A 19,819-nucleotide genomic window follows, 5' to 3' on the forward strand; every position below is an offset into this window, starting at 1 on the left:
CTGACATGTTATCGACATTATTCTATTGACAAAAAGACTACCTACATAACTTTTATTGGGATAATAACTTCATATTTTTTTACTGCAATGTAATATATCTTTTCGAGACATCCTATTAAAAGTTTTAGAATCTATCTATCCATGTATTTATCAATTTAAGGGGTTTGTTGTCCTTTATCCTATTGTCCCCAATGATGACAAGCAAAACTATCTACAGAAGAGGGAATTTTGTATATCATCATTGTCGATGTACATCAATTTATCAGCCATGAGAATCTTAACATTGAATTTAAGACATCTATATCTAATAGCAGTCGAGCAAATATATTTCTCCTAATCAAAGATACCATAAAGAAATTGAATCTTCGAAAGAACCAATTTATAGAGGAGCGAAAAAAGAGGGAAATGTGATAAAAAGACCTCAGAGTGAGAAAATAAAGTGTTAAAAAGCTAAAAATAAAAGAACTTTTTAATTGGGGAAACAAATACCGATTTGTTACACGTTAAAATAAAATACCAAAAACGGGGAAAAAGTAAAGATTAAGAGAGAGAGAGAGAGAGAGAGAGAGAGAGAGTGAGTGAGTGAGAGAGAGAGAGAGAGAGAGAGAGAGAGAGAGAGAGAGAGAAATAAGAGAAAGGGGACGGGGGGAAGATAAATAAAAAAAAGAGACATAAAAATTCTTTTTACATTTCTCACGCAAAGGGTACAAAAAAAGATTTTCAGTAGCGCAGCTTTTGGAATGTCTGTATGTCCGTCTGACTGTCAATTAAAAAATGCTATTAAGAATAAGGTATCTATGTAGTTTTAAAGATTATTCAGTTTCTATGCAGTCTAGATTTCTCTTTCTCCTCTCATTCTCTCTTCCAGTCTCCTCTTATTTCAACCTATCTCTGAAATAAATGAATTCGGGGGAGGGGTAGTTTTTAGTTGGTCCTTTTTATTACTTTAGATCAAGTTAAGTTGTATCGGGTTCTTTATATCCTAGAGGGTTAGGTTATAGCAGATAAAGGGCCTGATGGGGTTAGGCATAGAAAAAGAAAAAAACTTCCCCCCCCCCCTCTAATAAATTTTGAAAAGAAGGAGGGGGGGGGGTGGTGTCATTGATCCAGTGGTATTGCTTAATCAAGAACTGATAACATTTACTTAATAAAAAAAGGCAAAAAATTTCTCAAATAAAAAATATTTTCCTCCAAAACATCGATATTTTTGTCTAAGTTATAGGAGAATAATTGATTTTTAACATGAAATACGTAAAAATGAAATGTTTGTCTGTCTATCTGTCTGAATATTTGTTTGTCTGTACGCTTTCTGTAAGGCTGTATTTGTCTCCATGTCTGTGTTATGTATATATGCCTGTGTTTATGTTTGTCGGTATGTATGTATCTGTCTGTTTGTCTGTCTGTTTGTCCGTCTGCTACGTTGTTTGTCTGTATCTGTCTTTCTGTCTGTCTGTACGCTTGCTGTCTGTGAATTTGTCTGTTTGTTTATCTGTTTTTCTGTCTGTAGGTTTATGTCGGGCAGGTTTTTACATTTTTTTAGTTTCTTTCGATTACTTTCTTTCAACATTAATATATCTTCTACTACTAATATTACCTTTTACCCTCTATAATTCTCATTTAACGTCGCAGGAATACAGTGATTAGTCAATCGAAGATAAATCAATCCCCACCCCCCACAAAAAAAAAATTGTTGAAAGATTTAGCTATCCCTATATCCCCCCCGAACTCAATTATTCTCATATGTCATCTTGCTAAGTTGATACCCCGGATATGAAAATTTTCAGACAATAAATATCACTTGGGAATTGGAATAAAAATGTTTAAAAAGAAAACATCCTAAAAAGTAAAGCTCTAAAAATCGGACAAACGAACATTATCACATCATCTGCCTGTCTGTATCGTAGGATCTCTGTAACCGATTGGTTATCTTTTAAGTGAATCTGTCTTAAAATAACTTAAAATGCTTGATGATTTGTGCCCAATCATCAAATGAATCATAACTTCAGCTTTTTTGGATAAAAAAATTAAAAATGTGATAATATTTATCATAGAGTTGTTGCGCATTCTCGATAATGCATTGTCATTAACGAAATCTTCATGCAAGGTTTGAGAATGCTAGTAGAATTTTAATTAGTTATTCTTATCCATATTAGCTGCGACAAAATATATAAGAATACTCAATATATCACCAAAAATTGACCTTCAAATTTACTAATTTTTTAGCAGATACGCTTTTTAGTATTAAAATGTCTGAACGTTCGTCGTTATATAATAATATTGGCTGGTGAATGTTTAGTTTAGGGAGAGAATCGTCCTACTACTTTAAAATTTAAATTAGCTAGATTTTTATAAATGCGGTAAAATTGCAACACCCTCCAATTTTCCTCATTACGCTTCTATAGACATACGTTTCCGGGAGGGTGGGGGGGGGGGAATTACCCCCCTTAAAAGGGTAAAATGTCGGGGAAGAGGGTGGGGGGGGGGCGTTTGTATACACCCTCTTGAATAGGATTAAGTACTTAGGAAAATTGGGATAAATAGACAGAATATGAGATAGGATTCGAGGGGGTGGGGGCTAAAAAGTTTTAGGGGGGTGTTGTTGTTTTTTATGGAGTGCCAATGGGTTTATATATTTTATTTAAGCTGGGGGGTGGGGGGGGGGGGGAGACGGAGTAAATATGAAGAATCGAAGCAAGAATGAAAATGTTCATAGTATGTCACAAAACAAAATTGAGAATTTAAATCTTCAATAAGTCAACTTAACCATACTTTAACCATATTATTGTATTAAATAAGTACATACCCTTGTAACTAGCGGTCATGTTTATGCTCATTAAAGCCTCATGTCTTTTTATTTATATTTTAAAGTTGGTATGTTTTTCAACCTATTTTTTAAAAAAGTACACTATTCTAAGACATGAAGATATATTTCGATTTTAGCAATCATTTTTAATTCATTTTGTCTAAAAAAAAATATAGGTATGAGACATTAGATAACAGCAAATATGATCAAAGATATTAAACATACATTTATAAAGAACAATGTCACAAATTATTTATAACCAACTGAAGATTGTTTCTAACATAAAACACTGTGTATTGGACTTATCAAATGAAAATAACATGTTTAATTAAACTGTGTTGGTCACTCTATGTTATATATATCATCTAGGGAAGGAGGATTAAAATAATAGCCTAAAACCATTTTGATACTTGATTTTGATACGAATAAACCTTACTACTTTATGTAATATGATATTGAACTCAAAGAATAGCTCCGTTCTTAAAAGGGAAACTTTGTGTATGAATGAATTTATGAAAGAATTGCATAGAAAAGCTTTTAAGGGAAAATATTCCAATAATTTCAATGTTCTGATGCTTTTTAAATTTTTAAATATATATATTCTTTTGCTTTTCCATCTTTCCATATGTTTTCTTTCTATCTCTTTTTCTCTATCTTTCTACTTTTTCTCTCTCCCTCTCTCTCTCTCTATCTCTTCCTTTGTAACTTCATCATTTTTCACCCTTTCCCCTTCGTTTTTATGTTCTTCTTTTTTTTCAAGTACTCTTTATTAGTAGCGTAGTTACTCTATAATATCCTTGGTCTGTCAGACTGTCAGCAACGCTCGGCTACTATTTAAGATATACCTGTCATTTTTTTATGTTGATTCCCTGTACCAGTAGGCATCCAGTATATAATGTACACAGTACGTCGGTCTGTCAGTCAGGCCTCAATAGACTCAAATGCCTTTATTATTTAAAGGTTTCATGATAAAAAGCAAAGGATTAAATATTCTTTCTTTAGTATTCTTTTTCATTGCATCTTCTCAACAACTCAAATTGTCTCTTTGTCCATTCATGATTTGTTGCTTCGCTACTTATGGATACTGTAGTACCCTTTTTTTTATTAAATCAGCTAAAATAAGATTGACACATGAGGAACAAAAAACTTCCAATTCAGGGAGGGTGGGGTCATTGGACTGTAAATTACAATAGTACCCCAAATTTTTTAATCATGTTTCCATCTTCGTCGCCTTAAAGTTTTGGGCACTTTATTTACTTTTTTGTGTCTAAACATGTCAACCAATAGTTGAGTTTATTTTGTTAAATGTCAAATATGAAAACGACATTTGATTTTAGGTGTTTTTTTACTTCCTCTGATACAAAATGATTCATTCTCTTTCACCCTCTCTCTCTCTCTGTATCTCTCTTTCTCTCTCTATATATACATATATCTCTCTCTTTCTCCATATATCTCTTTTTCTCTACCTACATCTCTCTATCTATCTATCTCTCTCTGTCTCTATTTTCATTTCATTTGAGCGTCTTCTCTAAGTGACTACGGACGGACGTAAGTGGAGAGACAGGCAGACATTACCTATAGAGTAGCCTCTCTGCTAAATATAACAAATTTCTCCAAGTACATTCAATGTATAGTTTTTAATTACTCAGAACTAATGAAAGATACAATGAATAAAAAGTTTCATTTGTTCATTTTTGTTTTTTCCCCTTCCTTTCTTTTATTTTCTCTCTCTCTCAATTTTATTCTTTCTGATTTTTCTCTCTTTCTTTCTCTCTCTCTCTCTCACACTTTTTCACTCTCACTCTATCTCTCTCTACTTCTCATTTCTTTCTCTTTCTCTCTTTCTACTTCTCATTGTCTCTCTCTGTCTCTACCAATCATTTTCTCTCCCTCTTTCTCTCTCTCTTTCTACTTCTCATTTCATTCTCTACCTCTCTATATTTCTCTCTTTCAACTTCTCATTTTCTCTTCTTTTCTCTGTTTCTCTCTCTTTCTCATTTTCTCTTCTTTTCTCTGTTTCTCTCTCTTTCTCATTTTCTCTTTCCCTACTCAGTTCTGTTTCTTTCATATCTTATCTAGCTATAAACTTCGCTTGTATTGGATGTTTGGATGTTATCATCCTTGTTACATAAGGAATATCCCCTCCCCCCCCCCCCTACTCTGATTATTTTAACTGAAAGACACGATGAAACAATTAGTTCCGAACTCTTAATTAATGGCGTTAGGAAAAATTACAATTCTATGTAACAAGGAAGTATTTTTTTGGGGGGGGGGAGGGGAGTGTAAAAATCTCCATGGAAGAATATTTTTAGATCTCCCTTTACTTTAGATTATTTGTATAATTGTGAATACAGATTTTTTAAATGATATAATTACCCTATGCATCTGATTATTGGAATAATGATTCCTAGGACAACTAGGTTTGTTTATATAAGCAAGTCATCTTTATAATGAGTCCTAAAAATGAAAATATGTATGCCCCTTCATTGTGTCCTGCATTTATATAAATTTGCAACAAATTTATGTACAATTTTGTTTAGACTTGTAGATTAATGTTTTGCTTATTAAGTTCTGACACTCCGCAAGAGAAATTGTTCGTTTGTCCTTTCTTCTTATTTTAAAGCTTTACTTTTATTGATTTTGTCATTCTTGTCTAGGTATATATTTTTTGCTTGTGTACATACTGAAAGTTAAATAATAGTTATTTCTCACATTGTACATATTATAAACGGCTTTCCGCGGATATAGAATGTACAATTTTAAGATTAAAACCAGTTTTTTAGCCCCGATATGCCGAATGCACGGGCTAAAAAACTGGTTTTAATCTTATGATTGTACATTTTTATATTCGTAGAAAGCTGGATATAATACGATGCTAGACATAGTTTTTTCGTATGGATGAGAACCGGTTCCTATCCACCGGATTCGAATGAATACGAGAAATAAATTTATTAATTTATGTTTATCATTTCAGGTATTTTATGATAAGAAAACCAATAGAAAGAAGAAAGGTAGTATAAAAATACAAAAAAAAATTTAGTTTTACCTATTTTTAAATTGTTTTTGATGCTTTTTTTACAATAAGTTTGGCCCTAAAGACCTCTGAATCAATGGCCTCCAAAAAGAATTTAATGTAGACAAAAGGACAGTGATCTTTTTTTCCATTTTAAAAGTTTTCATTTATTGTTCTTATTTTTTCTTGTTGTTACTGCGCGACACATGGAAATTGCTTTTCTTGTTAGAATAAATATTTTTCTTTTGGCATAAATAAAATGTGACCATTAGCTTAGGGGGAGAAAAATAAAATAATTTTAAATTATAAACTAAAATTAGAATTTAGGCCCTCTAATTTGGGCAGAAAAAAATCAACATGAAAAAATCCGCCCTAGAAATTTGTAAAAAAAGACCATATGATGTTTTTATTAATATTAGGTTGGATCACATAAAAGTAAGGTGTATCTTTCTACATATATATTAAGATTGATTGAAAAAAAACTTGGCAGTGATTTGAACCCGGGATGGTTTTAGGCTATTTAGTTTCTAAATTCACGTCTTGGGATGATTTAAGGCTATTTTCTTCACTCTTTTTCTCTCCTGGTGCCTCTAGATGCTAAGGGCGCATCCACTTCAGAATTTTTTCCTTCAAACGACCATATTTTTTTTTGTGTAGAAGTAGGAACAATATATAACCTTTTTAGCCGTTGGCTTTTTTTGACTGCTTTTTAGCACCTTTTGTGTATAATCCATTCTTGCTGCGCTGCTTATGAACATTAATATCCTTGTATAAATTTTAACCCCAACCTCTCTCTTGAAAAATAAAATTGTTTGACCATTACTTATAAATGGTGTGCATTCATTTTCACACATGTATTACATGTATTCAAATTAGTTAATAAAAATTATTACAACAGCACAATATGTCCTTTTCGTTACACTTATCTCCTAAAATTACCCACTCCCTCTTTTTATTTGATATTTTTGGTTAAAATAAAATAATATTATGTGGTATTGAATACACAAAATTACTAAATTGTTAAGTAGAAAATACAAAAGTGTTTATTCCCGTCAAAAATTTATTTTACAATAGCTAAGACAGTAATTTACGAGATCTTTTGGGGCTTGAAACTCTTCGCGCATATAAATAAAACTTTTGTAGACGTGATAAAATACTGTTTATACAACAAAATCTGTATGTTAGCATGCTAGCATGAATAAAGGCATAATAAATAGACTGACAGAAAGATTTGATTGTAGTGTAGATTCTTTTAGCTGTCCATCTCAATTAATAGCTAGCTGAAAGAAATATATTTTCTTCCACATAGCATTACCGACACGTAGGACCAACATAGCATTACAGACTGTCAGACAAAAATTTAATTATAATTTTTGGGAATTTTCACTCATAAAATTCAGCAGTCTTTCTTTCATAGCAGTATAGTAAATCTAATTAATTTACCATATAGCGTTACAGACAGACATACAAAAGCTGAATGCTAACTTATGAGGAGAATCTTCACTTGTAAAATTAAGCATTCTATCTTTTATTTTTTTATTGCGTTACAGACTGACAGACAATGTCTCAATGCTCACTTTTAAAGGGAATCTTCGCTTATAAAATTCAGCAGTCAATCTTTTATAGCAGTTGAGTGAATCATATTTTCCATATAGTGTTACAGACGGACGTAGAAAATCTTTTTAAAAGCGAAGCTTTTTAAAAGCGAAGCTTTTCTATAATTAGGGTCGGTCCGTCCGTACGTCCGTCCGTCCGTCCGTCCGAGATAGATAGCTTTTATTCGTTAATTTAGGCAGGTTAGAATTGTCCTATCGATTTCAAATTTTGCATGATGATTCCTGTAGTAGTTAGGTACGATTTAGAAAGCGTAGCAACTCTATAATCATTACCAGAATGTCCGTACGTCCATTTTAAACATGTTGATTTTTCTACTTTTTTAACAACAAATTTTTATGTGATCTAATTATCCGTTTGATCAAATTTTTTGTATTTTGATTCATGGGACAACAAAGAACAATAGTATAAGCGAAGCAACTCTATAATCAAGTTCTAAAAATGTAAGTATGTCCAGAAACATTATCCCGTATCAAGCAGTTTTTGAGCAAATTTACTTACAATTTTGCTTCGACTGTTTCGTTTCTTTTATATTCTGATTATTCAGTTCAGACACTATACAAGTGTTAATGTCCGTTTGTCCTACCGTTTCAGTGCTTCGCTTTTATGGATGTTGTCATCCTTGTTTTTTACCATTTAACTATCCCTAAATTTAAATCGCCCCTCACCCCATGTTTTAAAAGTTTCTAAAAGATTCAGAAGATAAGTAAATATATGTAGAGAAAAACAAGGATAAAAACATGCTTGTTGCAAGGGGAGGTGTCGGGTTCAAGTCTGGTCCACACTGCGTCATACCAGAAACGTTAAAAATGGCACCTACTGCTGCTATTTCAGGCACGTGACACTAATATTGAGAGTATGGAGAATGCCTTAGCCCAAAACAGCACCCCATTACAAGTAGATGGTGCTCTGGCTTCTTCAGATGATCACTTGAAATCGAATAAGAATCCATACGAATGTAAATATGAGTAGAAATGCAAGGATGGCAACATCTACAGTTATAAAATTGCCTTTTAAAGATTTTTAGCAAAATATTAACTGAAACTTTTTTAAAAATAGGATAAACTTACAAAGTAAAATAAAGAATAGCTGCGCTCCTAAATATATAAAATACTTGACCAAAACCTAAATTGCTATGACATAAATATTTAAATTCTACCAAAATACATTTTAACCCAGATTTTTATTTTAACCAAAAAACAAATATTTATTTAACATAGAATTTTTTGTTTGTGATATTTGATAATTTTTTTTCTTTATTTTCTTATAATAAAAGTTCTCTCTCTCGCCTCCTATCTTTTTCTGTCTCTCGTTTCCTCTCTCTTCCTACCTTTCTCTCTTTCTTTCTCTTCCTATTTATTTTCTTTCTCTCTCTCTCTCTCTCTCTCTCTCTCTCTCTCTCTCTCTCTCTCTCTCTCTCTCTCTCTCTCTCTCTTCTCTCTCTTCTCTCTCTCTCTCTTTTTTTTATCTCTTTCATTCTCTTCCTATATATTCTCACTCTCTATCGCTCTCTCTTTCTTTCTCTCTCTTTTTCTCTTTCTTTCTCTCTTTTCCCCCCTCTCTCTTAACTCTCTCTCTCTCTCATTATTATACTCCTGGCCCCTCCCATAATCCCTTAAAGCTTTAACCCTTCACAGAATTCCCTTCCCCCCACCCCTCCATCCACCGTTTACTTAACCCCTTGACTTTACTTAAGAAATCAATTTTTATTAGATAAAGACTTTTCGTGAACCTACCTCTTTAACATAAATAAAAAAGACTTATTAAATATTTGCTTTAACAACAAAGTAACTGCCTCAAATAAATACTGGTGATTAAGTTATTACTAAATTATTGATTTTTTAAGAAAAAAAAAAAAAAAAAAAAAAAAAAAAGATTTATATATATTTTTATTAATTATTTACCTACATATTTACCTTTTATAATCACCAGGGAGGGAGGGGACATTGGAAAATAAATTATACAGATACCCAAAGTTTTACCACGTTATCATATTCGCTGCCTCTAAAACTATGGTTACTTTTATTGAATTTTGTATTGGTACTTCTTAGCCAATACTTGTAATCTAAAGAATGGGTTATTTTGTTTATTATCATTTGGGATGTATATCAAATTAATTCATAGTACATTGCCCTATTCCTTAAATCCCTAATAATCATTAAAAAGGGGAAAAGCATATATTTTACTACAAAAAAATATCCTTAAACCTGCCATGGAAGATCTAAAACTTCCCTTTAAAGCATCTTTTGTCTATTCATTTTTAAGATCTTATTATACGTTTTCAAAAAAATCAATCAATAATTTTATTCCCATTAAATTTTTACATTTTCATACATATCTGCTCTGTTCAACGAAATTTATTTTCAGAGAAAGCTTCCCTGTGTCCTTGAAAAGATTAAAGATATATGTTATTTACCTACATATATATTTAAGCAAATGTTTAGTATGTATTTACTAATTCAGGGCGGCGGACAAATTAACAACTTGAAAAAGTGACCTTATTGTACTTATGACATTATTAAAGAAGTCCATTTTTTAGGGGGCGGGGGGAGGATTCTCACTACCTCCCCTTTGGATGACATCATAGTTATTTGTATATGCTATAATTTTAGCATGTTAACTAAAATATGCTTTACTAGCAGCTGAACTAGCACTTAAGGTAGGGTGGGGTTGTCAATTTAATTTTAATTTAAAAAAAAAAGTAAACTATTTTTTTAAAATCCTCCCATGGGCCTATAAGAATATTTACTGTAAATGAAAACAATATCGGTTCAACGGTTAGAGAAAACTATTGCTACAAACAAGAAAAGCTTAATAATTTATTTATTAGGATTTAATTTTGGCTTTTTTTTTTTTTTTATTTTGCCATTTGTAAATTTGTCGGTATATAATAATACATGTGACTGCCTGTCCATCTGGATGAAGCTATTCACTGGACTGATTGGGTTTTACATTTCTGAGAATATACAAACTGATCAAACCATGACTTCTAAGGGGTACTTAAGAACAATAATGACAGACTTTTTATTGGTTGTTTCATTGTCAGAATCCCAATCTTAACCGAATGCAATTTGTATGTAACAATAGTTGCATTTCCATTTACATTAAAGGTTTTGCACCCGTTATGCACTACTTTAGAGACACAATTAAGTAATTTTTATATATCAAGATCTCTAAAACTGCTGTAGATTCTTCTCTGGCTAGCCTAAGCACAAAAGACAACTAGATTTTTGAAAAATATACAGATACGTCAACGGAAGACGTTCGTCGTTAGTCAAGCGCCAAAAGAAAGGAGGGAGGGAACATTGGGTTGTAAATCAGACAGGTACTCAAAGTTGGCATAAAGACTTTGGGTACTTATAAGAAATTTTTATTGGCTGATGTTCAAACTTTTCCAATACGGAAGAGTTAATCATCATTGGGGATGTACATCAATTTATCAACCATTGTCTTATCCCTTAGAATCCCTGAATAAATCCGCAATGTACCCACCCCAATGTTTATTTATAATAATAACAAGACAATATGGTGAATGTTAACCTATTATGACATTAGGTCCAAGGGGAATTATTAAAGAGCTAGCTACGCAGCGAGTAGGGAGTTTTAATCTTAAAAACATTTTCAAAAAATAAAATTACCCCTTCTGTAGAGTAACTTATTGATTGGAAACTTTTAACACTGTTTGTTTGAACCAATTAATCAATATTTGATAAAAGTACCCAAAGTTTAATGCCAACGAATGAGCGGGTTTGATAAAACTTTGGGGACCAGTGTAATCAACTATTTATATTCCTGCATTAAGTCCAGGTAAGGGGGAATTATTAAAGTAGGGAGTAGGAAGTTTTGATCCTAAAAACATTTTCAAAAATAATAAGTTTGAGAATAGTTATTTCTCGCATCGTATTATAAACAGCTTTCCGCGGATATACAATGTACAATTATGAAATTAAAACCAGTTTTTTTAGACCCTTTAAACCCTTTTTTTATATTCGTAGAAAGCTGGATATAATACGATGCTAGGCATAGCTTTTTCGTATGGATGAGAACCGGTTCCTATACACCGGATTCGATTACCCCTGCTGTAAATTAGAATGGTTCCAGGACAAACGCTGGATTCATAAAAGTAGGAGTGGACAAACGCAGGAGTGTTAAAATATTAATTCAATTAAGTATTTCTATACAGATTAGGTTAGGTTAAGATATGAATGTACAAATAAGCCCCCAGCAGGGGTTAGGCATTAAAAAAAACCTATAAGAGGTTAAGTTGTTCGGGGAAGGGACAAACGGATAATAAAGCAGATGCAGAAGCAACCTTATAAGCAACATCGCCGTAAGGTCCAAATTAATAGCTTCGCTTTTATGAATTTTGTTATCTTTAGTTATAATTTTTAAGAAGCATAGCAAATGATAAATATTAATATTTTGAAAGAAAAATTGAAAAAGGGTTTGGGCATATAAAATAAATTACTTTTAGAGGGGGGGGGGGGAGGGGCGTTGGGTCAAAATATAAAATGGGTTATTTTTCAATTAACAAGAATTTAACATCGTTTAGTGTTAAAAACATGATAATTTATTATACATAAATATAAAGAAATCCTTCAAAATTATTTAAATTCATGAAGAATTTTCTGACAAAACAGATCTAAGGGATAGGACAATAGTCGATAAATTTATGTTAAACCCAACTTATTATAAACAAAATCACCCCTTCTGAAGAGTTTGAATATTGCAACCAACAAAACTAGTTTTAAGAAAAGTCCCCAAAGTTTTTCAGCCGAATATTAAAAATTGGTTTTGAATTGATCGATTTTTTGAAAGTTCAATTTATCATTTTTATGGTATTTCTAAAAGATAATTAATTAAAAAGATTAAATTCATTATTTTGGATTATAATGGTAAATAGATCAATAACATGTGGGTGAGGGAGAAAGAAAAGAGATTATAAGAGAAAGATAGAGAAAAAGAGAGAGAGAGAGAAAAAAAGAGAGAGAAGAAGAGGAAAAGAGAGAGAGAGAATAATTAGAAAGAGAGAGATAGAGAAAGAGAATAAGAACAACGAGAAAGAGATAGAAAGAGTGAGTTTAAAAGAGAGAGAAAGGGAGAGGAAAAGAGAGAAAGAGAGAGAGAGAAAGAGAGAGAGTGAGAGAGAGAGAGAGAGAGAGAGAGAGAGAGAGAGAGTAAAAGAGAGAGAGAGATAGAGAGAGAGAGAGAGAGAGAGAGAGAGAGAGAGAGAGAGAGAGAGAGAGAGAGAGAGAGTAAGAAAACCAAAAAGAAAGAATTTTAAAAATAAAAAGAGTGAATATTAGGAAATATATAGGATATAAATAAATCTATAAGACAAAGAAAATTATAAGAAATAGATAGATGGACAGTTAGAATTAGATAAATGGGGGGAATTATTTACCTAAATAATAATGTTATTCTTACAAATTATCGCAAATAATGATAACTTATCTAGTGAGGGTAGCAAATTGATAATTGAGTACTAGAGCAAATTAATGTACATATTTTATACTTTTAAAGTAAATTTTACAGTAACTGTGCTCTAAATAGTATAACTAAATAAATATAAGATCCTAAAAAAATTCAATAAAATCCGAATGGGTAAAAATGCATGTATTGCCTTAAAATAAAAATACACGCATATAGAGTATCTTTGCTACATACAGTAATCACAAAATAACAATGCAAGTTTCATAAAGATAAGACAATTCTATCGTAGTATAAAATTTCAAAATAGTGAATGACTTAAATGGATGTAAAATATACGTGGATATTATGATAGGGGAAAAATTGTCTTTAATTTAGCTTGATAACAAGGATTTTCATTATGGTCAGTTCGTTCATCTAGAAGAAGGGGATGTGTTAAAGGTGGTAGAAGGGGGGTTTGTTATTTTAGCCCGTTGCAAGTTTCACTTTATTAGAAAACATGAAAATCTGATGTCAAGATCCAAGTAAAAACATATCATTATCCATTATGACTTTTTAAGCTTACAGACCCTTATTATTGAAAATCTGCCATCTAAGTAAACTCACTTAATTTTACAGAAATCAATTTATTATCCCCACTATTATTCTAACCTTTAACCCTCGTATTTATTATTTGATTTTTATCTGTAATTTTACTTATGAATATGTTAATAGAAAAGTTAGGTACTTGTAAGGATCACACTTTGGGCTTTTAGCCTTTTATTTATAGGAAAGACTTTTTGCATAGAATTTTTCTGCCAGTTAAAAATATAAAAATTGTAAGATGATACATATAAAATGTGGGAATTTATGCTTTAATAGTCATCCTAAGTAGACTAAGAGAAATTTTGTATAATAAATGAATAAGGAGATATGTATAATCAACCTATTTGCAGTGTGTTTGGGACCTCTTTCGTCTGCTATCAAATTGCTTTCTGCTCATATGTAGTTCCTTGGCTGTGTTAATATTTTGAATGATATATATTTTGTGATATATTTTGATAATTTTGCAAGTTTTGAAATAAGAATGAAATGGGTAGCGATTATAAGAATTAAAATAATAAGTTTGTTATATGTTATACATAGATGTTTATCTGTTATTAAAAAGCGTAGCTTTTCTACTGTTAGATCCTTTATGTGGGTCCTGGATTCTTACTAATGATCCTATTGTCATTATTAGAATAGCGTTTTATCAGGGATCTCAAGAGATAGGACATTGAACTTAATGAACACTTCCAATCATAGAAACTAATCCCCGTTTTGGAATAAAACCAATTGGCGGTAAACCAATCAATAAGAGGTCATACATTTTTTTCACTTCCAACTCTGGAGCAAAGCCTCTAGAGGCTGGGAGCGAAGGCACTAGTAGATATAAATGGAACATATTTTATTGATATAAATGATATTATGAATTTTATTCAAGAGTTAAAGACAGGAATTATTATACTCTAAAACAAAGAAACAATTTTGTTATCCTGTACCCAAAGTTTTGAGCCAACGAATAAGGAACAGGATTACTAAACTTTGGGTACTAGTATAATTTACAGAACAATATCCCCCTCTCTATCTCTTTCTTAAAGTTAAATTACATATTAATTACAAATTAAAATTAATATATTTACTTAAAATATGCAGAAATGACCAGGGAGGGGGGATTCACTGGCTTCAAAACTTATTGTACTTTTATCTTGATTGGGTGTTACAAACATAGTTGTGCCTAAACTTTTCCATCAATAATTTATTTCTAAAGAAGGGGTAATATTGTTGAGAATATTTTGGGGTGTAAATCAATTTACTGTCTATTGTCTTATCCCTTTAGCTTCCTGAAAAATGATAGATATATTTCATATTAATTCATGAAATTTTGGTGTGCAATAACTCCCGCATAATTTCCTAAATGCATAGTTTATTATCATATTCGCAAAAAGAAAAATAAGCGGATAAATAAGGGTGGCCGTTTGTTAAATGTATTTTTTTGAGATTGTTATAATACGCGATCTGATTTTTTAAATAATCATCCGGAAATTAATGATCAATTAAAATTTTTCATTTCAGAACTCAATCTTGCATGAGTGCAAAGATGCAATAAATATTATTTGTGTTTCCATAACATTTCGTCTGAAACAACAGCTCTTTGGAAAGACCATATTGGTTGTGCTATACCGGATATAAGGCACGACACGTTAGTTATAGGATTTGCTTTGCTCAATATGGACTAATAGAAAGCCTTCTCATCGGGGTAAAAATTAATTTATCATCCATTGTCTAATGCTTCTATTCCTACAAAATTGTACATATAGATAATGAATTTGGCCTACAACCATTTGTAAATCAACTTCTTAATCTATGTATGTGTGGCTCTAGCAGGGATCTTATGGGATAAGAAAATCAACGATACATTGATATACCTCCCCATTAATGATAAACATAATTAACAATTTAATGAAAGTTTTTGAACTAACGAATAATATAACTTTGTCATAAAACTTTGGGTACCAGTGTAATTTACAGTCCAATGTCCTCTCCCTCCCTGGTTCTAAATAATCTTATGATGAAATCTATAGACCTATCTATCTGTCAACCATCTCTCTCTCTCTCTTTCTCTCCCTTTCTCTCATTTTCATTTACTCTCTCTCTTATATTCTCTCTCTCTTTCTCTCTCTCTCTCTCTCTCTCTCTCTCTCTCTCTCTCTCTTATATTCTCTTTCTCTCTCTCTCTCTCTCTCTCTCTCTCTCTCTCTCTCTCTCTCGCTCTACCTCTCTCTCTCTCTCTCTCTTTCTTCTCTCTCTCTCTCTCTCTCTCTCTTTCTTCTCTCTCTCTCCATCTCTCTCTCTCTTTCTCTCTCTCTCTTTCTCTTCCTCTCTCTTCCTTTTCTCCCTCTTCTCTTTCTTTATCTCTTTCTTTCTCCTACTATATATTTTCTTTCTCCATCGCTCTTCAACCATCTCTCTCTCTCCTCTCCTTTCTCCTTTTCTTTTACTATCTTCTCTCTCTCTTTCTCTCACACATACACATCCACTCTCTCTCTCTCTGTCTCTGTCTCTCTCTCTTTCTCTCACACACACACACTACTTACAAAAATATTTTCGACTCTAAAGGGTTAAATAATTTGCGTATAGTGGGGGGCGTAATCCTAACTCCAAGACTAAGTGACATGGTGTGCATTCGTTTCCACATATGAATAATATTGTAAATTATAAGTATCGGATATTATTAAGCACCAATACTTATTTATATGCTATTATTAAAGGGATCAGATAAATAGGTTTAGAATGTATATCCCCAATAATGTTAAGCACAATTACCCCTTCTGTAGATTAAAAGTATTGGTTGAAAGGTTTGGACAGTTAATCAAGATTTACTAAAAGTACCCCGAGTTTATAACCCCACCATTCGGAGAACATACCATTGAAACTTTGGATACCAGTATAATATAAAGTCAAATTTTCCCTCCATCATTGCCTCTTAAGTATCTTTAATGTAATATAAAAAAAAATTTGCGAATATGTAATGATTTTGCGTGAACGTTGGGACACTAGTGAAAGGTGTTGGCAAATTTTTGACTGGATTAAGAATTTGGAAGAATAATTTCTTTTATATTTAATAAAAGAAAATTATGTTGAGTACTTTTAATCATGATATAAGAGCGTAGCAATTGTAGAATTAGGGCAAGTCTTTCAATACGTTCGTCTGTCGTAACAAATTTTTACCTGTAATTATGGTAAATAAATCAGGGATTTTAAGGGATAAGATAAGGGACGATAAATTGAGTACAGTTCTAATTGTAATATACAAAATTAACCCTAACTGTAGATTAAAATTATTGGTAAAAAGTTTGGGCACAAAATACACAAAAACCTTTCCTACACCAATATCCAGAGCGGGACCTTTAAATCATTTAAGTGGTGAGCCAGATCGGGGTGAGCCAACTTTCCACCAATGCAATGAGCGCACAGCAGTTTATGAAATGCCGCGCTGTGATTGGCTGAAATTCAGCACCCCCCGATCTTGCTCACCACTAAAATGATTTAAAGATCCAGCTCAGGAATCTGAAAGGATAAACATTGGACGACAAATTGATTTACTTCTCAAATGATGATAAAAAAAATTTCGGGTATAGTCCTTTCCACTACATCCCTCCATAAGGAGCGATTCTTCGTATTTTTCACAGTAGCTTTTCTCCTATTTCTAGCCCCTGCGGGGGGCTCTAACCCTGCCGGGCCAATTACCTAACCCTGTGGGGCAATCACCTAACACAATATAACCTAACCTAACCTAAAATAACCTATAAAAAGGCATTTTAAAAATACGACTAATCGCTCCTTATGGAGGGATGTCGTGGAAAGGACTATACCCAAAATTTCCACTACTGTAGATAAAATCATTGTTTTAATAGTTTTTACACTTCATGTTTGGAATAAAGCATTAAAAGAACCAAAAGTTTTTAGGCCAAGGAATAAGATACTGTGGTCTTAAAACTTTGGGTACCAGTGTAATTTACAGTACAATGTCCCCTTTTCTTTCTGACCAAATTGTGGAAAGATCGTTCTAGCTGTTTGTGAGATCTTAGCTGACATACATACACACACACACACACACACACACACATCTTACTTATTTAAATTTTGAACATATGGGAAAGAATTTGTTAAGAGTTTATTCTATATCTTGATTCAGATTAATCTTTGAAATCTTCGGGAATTTGCGGATAGGCCATTGGGGGATAAATTAATATTTACAAAATTGTAATCTATTATATTTTCCATGATAACTTCGAAACCGACTATAATTCGTTGGATTGAAACTGGTTCTTAGCAATACCGGAAAAAAATTTATAGCATCGTATTAAAGAAATCCATGAATATTAAAATAAAATCCATAAAATTCATACTAGTTTACATGATGGCCACTCTGTAATAACTATTCTACTAATTTATTTTATAAATATCATTTACTGTATAAAACCATACTGTATCTTCATATCTCAGTAATTCTCTCGCTCTTTCTCTACTTCTTTACTTTTTGTTCTATCTCTCCTTTTCTTTCTCTCCTCTATATCTCTCTTTCCTCTTTTTTCTCACTGTCTTTCTCCCTTTCTTTCTCCTTCTCTCTCACTATCTCTCTCTCTTTTCATGTAAAACCTTAAGTTTATTTGTTTCAAAACGCTTCGCTATTATTTGACGTAATCATCCTTGTTTTTCTTTGAAACACATTTCTTACAGGTCAATGTTCTTTCGCAAGACAATCTTCATTTAAACTTTTATGTTTTAAAACTCTTTATAATTCAATTTTAAGTACAGTTCCTTTAGTAAACAGTGGATCACTTACCCCCCCCCCCCCCACCCCCAAGGCCCATCAAATGTCATAAAAAGATTGGGGGTTGGGGTGGAGGAATATTTGTATAGCCGAGGGGTGGGTAGGCCTGATTCTCTGAAGTTAGGATTCAGATACACTTTTCGTAGTCCCCTATAAAGATTACAAAGGGGAGGGGGGGGGGGGTTGAACCGCTTGGAAAATAAACGATTCTGCAACAGTTTTATTATTAGATTTAAACAATAGGTTCAAATGCATAGAAAGAGTTAGATAGATAGATAGACAGAAAGCCAGACAGAAAACTGACAGTCAGATATGCATATAAACAGATATGTAGGTAGATAGATAGATATACAGACAGACTGATAGCTGAAAGACAACTATGCAGATTGACATACAGACACAGGTAGACATCAGATAAACAAACATGCAATAGCGCTAAACAATACATTTTGTCTAAATATAGATTATTACAGACCTATAGAAAAATTGCAAAGACAAAAGAATTTTTCTTCAAATGCTATATCTCTCTTCAGGTTAAGAATGATTTAGGATTCAAGATGAAAGGACGATTCTAAAGTCAGTAAATGCCAGTATATTAACAGAGGGTGACTAGAACTTCTGGGTTCATGTTCAGAAGGGGTAAGGGATATTGGACAGTTATGCATATTGGTATGTGCATAGTTTTATGGAGACGTTTTCTCATTCGTTTACCTAAAACCGTTGGGGACTCTTATGAAATTATGTTTGTTTGGATGGTTCCAACTAATAGCACCAAACTTTTCAACAAATTTTAAATCTTAGGTAGAAAAGGGGTAATATTGTATCTGTAATCTTCTTCTGAACATTGATGTCACGTAACTGACATAGCAGATATAAGTACAGAAAGCTATCAAATGTTCTAAAGTAATACTAAAGTATAAGTTGACTTTAAAACTGGCTTAAAATGATTTAATTTCATTTGATAAGATCACTTTTTTCGTAAGTAGATGAACCAATAACCCTTCCCCTACAGTAGGAAAAGAAATTATTATTTTAGGTAAAGATGGACTGAGGAAAACCTGGCAGGGTTAGGGCTCTTGAGTGTTTGAAATGGTGATGTCCAGAGGTGAATTCTAAAAAAAATTTGCCCCACTAAAATCAGTTTTTAGAGGGGATAATTTTAGTGGGGCAAAAGTGTTTTTAAGAATTCACCTCAGGGATATGACATTGGACGATGATTTTTTAAACATTCCTAAAGATAATTAACAGGTGAAATAATACATTCGAATTCCCTAATACAGGTGATTTTAAGCCTTTTTTTGTCACTTGAATCATTTGAATCCCAATTTTTTATTATCTTAATTGCTCGAAAACAAATATGACAACATCCAAAAATAGCAAAGCACAAGAATACCATGAATGAACAAAAAAGCACAGTGAGATAAAGAGTACATTTTCAGTGTTCCTATGTCTTCTAATAGCTTTAGGAAATCTTGAAGTGAAAAATCAGCTCCACATTGTTTTTAAAGAACCTGAGAAAATCAAAGTTTTCCCCGAATGTTTCAGACTGGCGGGCATTTCGAATTATAGATGGGGAGGGGGGTTAAGGAGCTTCAGGTGGTCC

This window comes from Acartia tonsa, chromosome 14 (assembly GCF_053477335.1).
Source record: "Acartia tonsa isolate MP-2025a chromosome 14, ASM5347733v1, whole genome shotgun sequence".
Lineage (NCBI taxonomy): Eukaryota > Metazoa > Arthropoda > Copepoda > Calanoida > Acartiidae > Acartia > Acartia tonsa.